We start from the raw sequence: 10,555 nt of genomic DNA on the forward strand, positions 1-10,555 counted from the left end.
AGGAGCACTGTTAGATATCTTTGTCTTACTCAGGGAAGGGGGAAATCTGTCCAGTGGTTGGAAGTAAAGCACAGGAGGGGAGCAGGGACAGATCACATTCAGCAGAGCTCTGCTGGGGCTGCGCTTACTAGGCTCGACGGAGGGGATGTGTCTTGCTGGGGGCTGGAGTGATGCTCTGGCTAATGTGGCCTGAGTCCTAAAACAAGCCACCGGGCACCATTCCCAATATGAATACACTTAATGCATTTAACAGGAATCTAGTTGATGTCAAATTGGTGTCCAGTGCCTGTCTGTACTTACCAGCCTTACACCTACAAGTATGGGCCCCGCACTTCAAGAAAGATGTTGAGGTGTTGGAGCGAGTCCAGAGGAGGGTGACCAAGCTGGTGAAGGGTCTGGAGGGTATGACCTATGAGGAATGGCTGAGAGAGCTGGGGTTGTTTAGCCTGGAGAAGAGGAGGCTCAGAGGTGACCTTATTGCAGTCTACAACTACCTGAAGGGAGGTTGTAGCGGAGTGGGAGTCGGCCTCTTCTCCCAGGCAACTAGTGATAGGACAAGAGGACATAGCCTCAAGCTTCATCAGGGGAGGTTCAGGTTGGACATTAGGAAGAATTTCTTCTTAGAAAGGGTTATTAGACATTGGAACGGGCTGCCCAGGGAGGTGGTGGAGTCACCATCTCTGGATGTGTTTAAGAAAAGACTGGACATGGCACTTAGTGCCATGGTCTAGTTGACATGGTGGTGTTAGGGCAACGGTTGGACTCGATGATCCCAGAGGTCTCTTCCAACCTGATTGATTGATTCTGTGACTTGATTGATCTAGTTAAGTAGTCTCTGACATTCCTCCCAGCAGCTTTGCAAGAGCCAAGCAGCTCTTTGCTGCTTAAGAAAAGTGCTCTTTAGTGTCTTTTGGAACAATGTTTTCTTTTGTGCATTAGGTGATTTAAAAAAGAAGCATTATTTATTCATTTATTTCATCTTCTTTAAATCTATGTGCCTCAGATGTAACACAAGACAGGGCCATTACAAATGATGAGTTTAACTCTTGTACAATGGAGGCCCCACAGAATTCACTCTAATTCCTGCGTTAGGGACTTGCTCTTTTTTTTAATATAAGCACAATGGCTCACATTAAAGACAAATAAAATAATGCCTTCACCCATTACTTACTGAACCTGTGTTGGTAAGGTTTTTAACAAAATAGTTAAAGCTTTTCAATGAATTTTAAAATGTAACTTGCATTATACTGACAGAGCAGTATAGAGATTTAGATGCTTTGGCAAATCATGACATGTTAAAGATTTGTTCTTTGTGTTGATTTTTAGTAAATTATGCTTGCTTCTGTCTTTGTATGTAGCAGATTAATTAGAAGCATAATAAAACCAACTGGAAAAAAAAACATTGAAATTAATGGGTGGATTTCCTATAATCTTTGGGGTGCAAGACATTTTTTCGCATGTCTTCTACATTTAGCCCAATAGCTTTCTGGTGTGTGGCTGGGCTCCTAGGAGCTATAATCATATAAATAATAATTAGATGGAAGTTAAAAACAGCATGACTGTACTGAACAAATATGCGTAATTACGAATGTGTCTGTATCAGTGGGAGCGAAAGAAAGTGAATATACTTCAAATGTTCAGATTTTAATACCTCATTACCCAGAGATGATAAATATTCATTTAAGGGATGGATTAAAGGGATCTCTTGCCCTTCCCCCAATCCACTTTTTTCTTCTCCCATATTTAACAATTGACGGCAGTTCAGAGATCTGCAGAATTTGTTGAGTTTTTCCCATGTTTCATTCCTAGAAGATTTTATCTTCAGGTTGCCAATCATCAGGCTGAACTGGTTAAAGGGAACATATCTGGGTGCCTCACACCAGTCTTTGTGAATTCAGCCTCATGCTGTCCATGGCATAAGATGCCAGTTTTCCAACGCTAGTTCTGTTTAAAGGCAGATACTTGGACTGTTGGTTGGCAGCGGGGTATATTCTTGGCTGCAAGAACCTACTTTTGGAGTCTTTGAAGAAAAGAAGCATTGGAACAAGTTTGCAGATAGGAGATTACATACAAAACTGTGTAGCCAGCATTGCAGAGGTAAAATGAGTGCTTTCCCCTGTCTCTCAAGCTCCACATTAATCAAATCAAATATTAAAGAGCTGTTAAATATTGTCATCAATGATTACTTAGGCAAGGCCCAAACTTCTATACATTTATAGTGTATGTGGGATACATGCATTTACAGTAACATTGGTTAACTTTCAGAGAATATAGGTAACTTTTTTTTAATACCTGTATCATAAAAAGTAGAGTTAATGCATTTTTACCCCTTCAAGTGCCAAGATTTAAAAGGGGAAGAAAAAAATCAACGCAAAAATTAAGGTTAAAATCTTATATTGTGGGACCAGGGATGCATGCCTACATGTTATCATTTTCTTCTTTTAGTTCTAGATGTTGGTAACTGAAATTTCCCTTTGGTACAGCAGAAAGCTACAGTAAAAATACGTCTGTCTCCTTAGTATTTGTTGGCAGTCTCATTTGCTTCTGTGTGTATAAACTAGAAAGGAGCTTTAAAGGCGGTAGCTCAGGATGTGCGGTGCATGGAGCGCTAGTAAAGTGGTTGAGACACTGCTGGCAGCAGGAGTCTGCAAAGAAACCATCATATCAGAATGAAAACAGCTGTCTGCCAGCACCATAAACTTTAGGAAATGTTGTGGGAGATTAGTTGCTGCTCTCAATGTGTGAAAGTTGGCCTGTCTGCATACAGGCAAAATAAACTCCCTTTTACTTCTTGCCACTCATACATAGAAGTCACAGGATATTATGGGATTGATTATAAGCCATAAAAGCCAGGAAGTTCAGTTTTAGCGTGAAAACCATGGCAGTGACTGTCTCTTTCTATTTTGATATCATTGTGTGAAAAGCTAAGGTGAAATGAAAAGGAACAGGAAATAAACCTCAAATGGAGAATGGGACAAAAATCTCTAACGGGAAAAGCAACTCGGTCAGGAAGGAACACTCAAGCATATAATGCAAGGCACCTGGCCTCTCTGAAACCTTTGGTTTTCTAAGTAAACCTTACTGGTGCTGGAACAATAGCACGAGAACGGTCCAGCAAACATACATTCTGCCAAGTGCCACATAGTCTTTTTCCCCAAAGAAAGACAACCTTCCCATTTCCATCATCCCACTAGCCAGAATATTCTGAGCAAAAACTCCACTTCAACAAAAGCAAAAAAGAATCTGAGCTGACTGCAAAGAAGAGAATATAAAAGAGTATTTTTGTTATGAAACCCTTCAGTTGTATTTGTCTAGGATAAACTGTTTCACAGGTCATTTCAAAATTGAATCAACTGTGACTGTAAATCTGGGAATTTAACATGGATTAAAATTATTCTTGTTTTGTGCTGCAAGGCAGTTTAAATGTTTTCTTTCTGTGAGGGATTTCTCTTGCTGAATTGATTATGAAATAGATGTGAAAACCAAGGGCAGAAGGTGGGCATACTTAGGGTTTTTTTTCTTTTATAGACTTACGAGCCTTCTGCTTTAAGCAATCATAGCAAAGACAAATATTTATATAGCACCTGCCAGTCTATGGTTTAAAAGCACTTAACACACTTTAATATATACTATTGCACAGAAATAGAAAAAAATACCATTCTAGGGTGAAAGGTAATTTCTAGCTGATAGAAATGCTGGAAAACAGATAGTAAACAGGGTTTAGAGCAAAGTAAACCAGAACTATTCAAACTAGGAATTGACTAGAAGAGCAAGTTACTGTTTCCAATGCTGCAAAGTTTGCCAGCAGGAATTTCAAAGCCTAATTTTTTTCTTATGTTTCATAAACATGGACATTTTCTTATGTCCCACAAAATAAATGGACGGTTTAGTACTTACTCTAACAAAGGACAAGATTTTATTCCTCCAATTTAGTAAGACACAGCCTTGGAAGAAATGGTAAGATCTGAGTCTAAGTGCCTGCAAAGGGTTACAAAGGGCTGTAGAAATGACTAATGCATTTACCTAAGCAATAAAACTAAATTCTTGAGTGGGAGGACACTGCAATATTTTTGAGTGCTTTTTCCTCACAAAACTGTCACAAAAAAATTTTCTTTTATTCAGCATGATCCACTTCATGCTATTTGCAATAAAAGTAAAGGAAATGAAGACTTTTACTCTCGGAAATGCCTTTTTTGCTTTTTAATGCTAGTCAGCAGCCCAGTGATTTAGGAGTCATCCTCAGGAGAGTACATGACTAGCAGATGACATCAGAGAGAACTTTATTTTTTTCTATTCTACTGGTCAACATTGACTTAATAATTCATTATATACTAGAGAAAGCTAGGGAACAGCAGAACCCTGGGTCTTAGGTAAAAGTCCTAAAGGTTGTTCCAGAAAGTCACTCTCATTCTGTGAAATGCATATTTAGTATTCTGTGGAAAGTAGGACACCTCCAAGAGGAAGACATGAAAGAGCCCTGCCTCCAAATGCCCTGTCTCACAGGACAGATTTATTCCATAAACATAAACTGCTAGCTTTTGTATGTGTAACCTTAATTATAGCAGAATTTAACTTTTTTTTCTTTCCACCCAGTTAGGAGATTTTTCCGCTTACTGAGGAAATTGTTTTAAGAATCAATTTAAATATCCTAAATGATTGTGTATATATAGTACAAATATGCTAAATTTAACCTTTGAAGTAGTTCTTAGCTCTTCGGCTTCCAAAATGAAATCAACTGAACAAAAATTGCTCTGGATTAAAGAGGCATACATACTCTATATTTCACACTTGGCAGAGAGAGACCTCAGTCCAGGGCTGTAAAGGTAACTGTTTTGTAATGAGCAGCTTTGGTCCCTAACAACTTCAAATGAGGCTTCACAAAATCTCCATCACCTCTCTCAGATCCCTCAGAGTCCGTAGGAATCTATTTACTCACTGTCAGATGCGTTGATCCAAACAAGCTGGTACAGGGCAATACATGCTATGCCAAGACACTAACTGTGGTCCCAGGGTATTCTAGCTCTGTAGATACAGCACCTGCTCTTTCCTTATCTTTTCTCCACCCTTCCTAGGAGGGAGGGTTATTGCTAACCCAAGCAACAAGTTGTGCTGCCTCCTGTTCAGGATCCATATCTTTCAGAGACAGCTACAGATCTCTAAACGAGTGTGCTGTGCTTTGCCGTGACTCCCTAAGCTTTTGGAGACAGCCTCCAGCAGATGGCCGAACTTGGTCTGTGTTAGCCAGGCCAGCCTTCTAGCGCCCACCTCCCACCTTTTGGATCTCACAAATCTGGCCTCTCCCCAGCCTGAGCTGCTGCTCTGGCATTGCTGAATGTCACAACCTACTTACTTTCAGGTACATGACCCAAGGAAGAAGGGATGCACCAGAAAAGCAGCATGTGGCTGTAAGACCCGCCTCAGCCTGGAGCTATCAGCAGCCACAGACCCATCTCCTAAGGGACTGCCCTGACCTTCAGGCTAGGATAGAGCAGAGAGAAAAGCAGTCTTTGCCTTGCCTGCTGAAGCCGAGCCACAGGAATGCACTGTGCTGGGCCGCAGTATGCAAAAGGAAACTCTCTAGCCTAATTACTGTGGCTTTTACTTCAGAGGTGGGAGACTTCAGTTCTGTCTTTGTTCCCAAGCCTGGTGATATATTGTACATTTAGGAAAGGTAAGTAAAATACATGAGCAGAGTTGGGAGAAGGGGTGGGAATGCAGAGATTCCTTCTCCTACTAAATGCACTAATATCTCTCTTCTCCCTCCTGCCTTTCCCATGTTAATTTTGCTTGGGGGAGTGGTGGGTTGGGGGCATGTCAGCCTCCTGAAAAGAGGTGAGGAGGTGGGGGTGGAAAGCCCTGAGCCCTCATTTTCTGCTTCCTGCTCAATGCTCTAAGCACATGCAAGATGCAGACCACAGCACCGGAAGCATTTCCACAAGTTCTCAGACATTTTTCACATGAAAAAAGTGAGCAAGTGCTCTGAGACTTTGCTCAGGCGTATGAATCAGAGGGACAAGAGACTCCTGTGATCTCCAATATAGGGAAGAGGTGAGATTTTAAGGTCTTCTCTGGTATTTTTTAGTAGCTTGCCTGCTCTGTGTGCTGGCTACAGTGAAACCCAGTCCTTAGCACTTAGTTCTCATTATACTTTTAAAAGGGTATTTAAGCACCTAACTTGGGGTTGTAAATTGCACAGAAGCCTAAAGGTTACATATGGCAATGCTGCCCACCAAGGAGCCTATGCTGTTTTCTAGATCTGACCAAATGCTTTACAGGGAAGGGCATTTACTCAATTTTCTAATAGTGTTTATGTATGTTTTAGAATTGCCATTGCAAAATAAGAGATTTCCTTGCTCTAAGGGCCTCCATGCATCCCCTACGCAGACTTTGCTATGCTGGGGGAAATGCTTATGCAAATAGGAGTGGTGGTAAAAAAGTAGAGAAGGAAAATATCAGAACAGAAGAACAAAACTGCATTTCTTCTAGCTCCATCAGCTTGGCAATATTTTCTTCCTGACAGAGACATTGAAATGGCAAAGGAATTTCTTCTTCCAAGTCTTCCTGTGACCTAAATGCATAATTGATGAAAATGTATTGGTTACATGAAAGCCTCACAGAAACCACCGGGAAAGCATTGCAGATTATTTTTCCCTCCTTTTACCACTATGTTTTTACAGATGTGATGTGTGGTTTAAGAAGCCAAAACAGACAGTTGCACTTTAGCCCTGCCAAATAGTCCAAACAAAGAAAAAGGTTTCTTTCTTTCCTCTTCCTTTCCCCTTCCCTCCAGAGCATCAGTATCTCAAGCTTAAAAAAAAAAAAAGAGTATTAGTTTTTAATTGGCATACCTAAGGCAATTCATGAGAAAAACTACATTTAGCGCAAACAACTAAACAGCTTTGACTCCTACAAGAACGGGGAGTCAGCGGACAGCAAGGAGACTCCAATGGCCTTCGTCAGCCGGAGCATGGCTGGCGGCCCCCGCACTGCAGCCCTGCCATGCCGAGGAGTTGAATGCCACCTAGTGGGCCTCCGCCACCTGGACCCACTGGAGCCATTAAATTAAATCCCTGTTCATTACCCTGACACTGATTAATAAATACTGTGGCTGAATCTAGAGCCAGTGGATCACAAAATATGCCAAGTAATTGGTGCAGCAGCAGGTGAGGGGGCGTTTGCCCCAGCATATTACAGGGGTGCCTGAAACGTCATCTGCTGGTTCAGCGCTGCTTGGTGCTTCTCATAAGCACAGTCATAGAATCATAGAATGGTTTGGATTGGAAGGGACCTTAAAGATCATATAGTTCCAACCCCCCTGCCATGGGCAGGGAGACCTTTCCACTAGACCAGGTTGCTTAAAGCCTCATCCAACCTGGCCTTGAACACTGCCAGGAAGGGGGCACCCACAGCTCGTCTGGGCAACCTGTTCCAGTGTCTCACCACCCTCACAGGAAAGAATTTCTTCCTAAGATCTAATCTAAATCTACCCTCTTTCAATTTAAAACCGTTACCCCTCATCCTATCACTACATGCCCTTGTAAAAAGTCCCTCTCCCATTTTCCTGTAGGCTCCCTTAAGGTACTGGAAGGCTGCTAGAAGGTCTCCCCAAAGCCTTCTCTTCTCCAGGCTGAACAGCCCCAACTCTCTCAGCCTGTCTTCACAGGAGAGGTGTGCTCCAGCCCCCTCATCATCTTCATGGCCCTCCTCTGGACTTGCTCCAACAGCTCCATGAACAAGGACCTTGGCCTCTCTCAACTGTCTTCTGCTACTTGAATACCCTTATAACAGATAAGATCTTCTCTTTGAAGCTCATAGAAAAATCTAAATATGAAGACAATTGTGGGGCCCTTTTGGCGCTGCAGGGAAGATATGAGGATGGATGGCTGCTGTGATAAATTGCCAGCCCATTGTTCTTGGTGCAGATAGAGCTGTGGTAGATGTAATGATGGATTTGTTTTTCCATTGATCTGGGAAAGGCAGACTGTGTGCATCTGTAAGAAAAATAAGCTAAATGCGATTCCTCGTATGGCTGTGTAGTGCGATGCAGTTGTTACTCACTGAATACTCCTCCCCTTACAAGCTGTGAGCTTAGCAGGAAGGAGCAGGGGGAAGGAAATGGCCAGCCAGACCTTCTGAGGACCAGCTAAAAGGTCAGTCCCAACAGGGAGGATCCTATGCCAAGTATTGTACTTCTCCACCTTCTCCTCTGGGCATTTTTGTTCCCGGAGCCCTACAGCACCAGGACAATGGAGAAGGGAGGAGGTGGTGGTGGCGGTGGCCTCCGGATGTGCTGGGAAGGAGTGTCCACACTGCTGCTCTACATTCTGTTATGTGTTGCTTTAGCTAGAGAAGAGCTCCTGGTGTTTCTGTGCATGGGGCTTGGTGTGCCAGCCGTTCAAGGGAAGGGAGTGGTGCAGGTCAGGCTTTGCTGGAGGGTCTTTATGCCAGAAACCAAGTGAATGAATAAATAAAGGTATGGCTGAGGGAACCTACAGGCAACATGGACAGTGGGATTGAGTGCGCCCTCACTAAGCTTGCTGACGACACCAAGCTGTGTGGTGTGGTCAATACGCTGGAGGGAAGGGATGCCATCCAGAGGGACCTTGACAGGCTTGAGAGCTGGGCCTGTGCGAACTGCATGAAGTTCAACAAAGCCAAGTGCAAGGTCCTGCATGTGGGTCAGGGCAATCCCAAGCACAAATACAGGCTGGGCGGAGAATGGATTGAGAGCAGCTCTGAGGAGAAGGACTTGGGGGTGATGGTTGACAAGAAGCTCAACATGAGCCGGCAATGTGCGCTTGCAGCCCAGAAGGCCAACCGTACCCTGGGCTGCATTAAAAGCAGCATGGCCAGCAGGTCGAGGGAGGTGATTCTGCCCCTCTACTCCGCTCTCATGAGACCCCTCCTAGAGTACTGTGTCCAGCTCTGGGGCCCCCAACATAAGAAGGGCATGGAGCTGTTGGAATGAGTCCAGAGGAGGGCCATGAAGATGATGAGAGGGCTGGAGCACCTCTCCTATGAAGAGAGGCTGAGAGAGTTGGGGTTGTTCAGCCTGGAGAAGGGAAGGCTGCGAGGAGACCTTCTAGAAGCCTTCCAATACCTGAAGGCTGCCTACAGGAAAGCAGGAGAACGACTTTTTACAAGGGCATGTAGTGATAGGACGAGGGCTAATGGTTTTAAACTGCAAGAGGTAGATTTAGATTAGATCTTAGGAAGAAATTCTTTCCTGTGAGGGTGGTGAGACACTGGAACAGGTTGCCCAGAGAAGTTGTGGATGCCCCCCCTCCCTGGCAGTGTTCAAGGCCAGGATGGATGAGGCTTTAAGCAACCTGGTCTAGTGGAAAGGTCTCCCTGTCTGTGGCAGGGGTGTTGGAACTAGATGGTCTTTAAGGTCCCTTCCAACAGAAACCATGCTATGGTTCTATGAAGGCATTACCCTGACAGGGGTGGAAAGGGTCAAGCGCTTGTTTCTTGTCCCTTGACTTGTGTCAATAGTGAGTTGCAATTCTCCAGTTAAGAAAGAGTAAAATTCCATAAGGGGGTGGGAAGAGAAGGCTCACCCTTTTGTGGCACCACATTATGTGATGCACAGAAGAGCAGGTCCCATACATGTCTGTGAGGGGCTGGCCACCAGGCACCTGCATGTGCTCCAGCATGCCTCTTTGCCATAGCAAAACACTTCAGTCTTGCCCCTCACTCCCTCCATGTCTATCACAGCTGTTGCAGGTTTTTACACTGGAGAGGATGGTCAGCGTTAACAGGCTGATGTGAAGGGCTTACACTTCCTATATGACATCTGGTGTAACTCTGGGCACCTATAATAGAAAATGCAGGTGCTGATTGTCTTGGTGGGGTGCTGCCTTTTAGAAACATGGAGCATGGATGTGCATTCAACTTTGCCTCTCCACAGGTCTTATTCTGGGCTGGAAGTCCAGCTGGATTTCACGTCTGGATTTGGCTGGCTTTGGCACTTAGACCAGCCATTTCTCACAGTTCCCTTGTTTCCCTGCACGCGCAAACTTACCTCTCGAACACAAACATCTCTACGGTTTCAGCATCCCCTTGGGAGGCAGTAGCCTTGGGTTCGGTTCTTACCTCTCCATCCAGTAAGCAAATGTAACCACTGTCAAAAAGGCTGGTTTATTCCCTGGTCTAATGGATATTTTCATGAAAAATTAAACAACTTCAGTAAGAGAGGCAAAATGCTTCATGTGCTCATGAACGGGGCATTCTCTTGAGAAAAAGATATCTTGGTATGGGAATAATTCCCCCTCTACACCTATATTGTTGAAGCTTGAACACCAAGAAGCCAGCAGTATAAATATGGAGCCAGAACAAGAACAAATGAGAAGGAATCTGTTACTGTGGTCTGTGTGTACCAGGCCATAAGATGAGCAATCTGGCTTCTGGTCCTGGTCCCTCAACAGCTTGTCTTTTACAATTCACCAGCACTGAATGTTTATTCAGTGGAAATAATGCTGGGAACTAGACTATTGCTTAGTTAATGACTTTATTCCTGGCAAATTTGCATTCTGCACAGTAGTCTCACTTCAAC

Source organism: Nyctibius grandis, chromosome 2 (genome assembly GCF_013368605.1).
Source record: "Nyctibius grandis isolate bNycGra1 chromosome 2, bNycGra1.pri, whole genome shotgun sequence".
Lineage (NCBI taxonomy): Eukaryota > Metazoa > Chordata > Aves > Nyctibiiformes > Nyctibiidae > Nyctibius > Nyctibius grandis.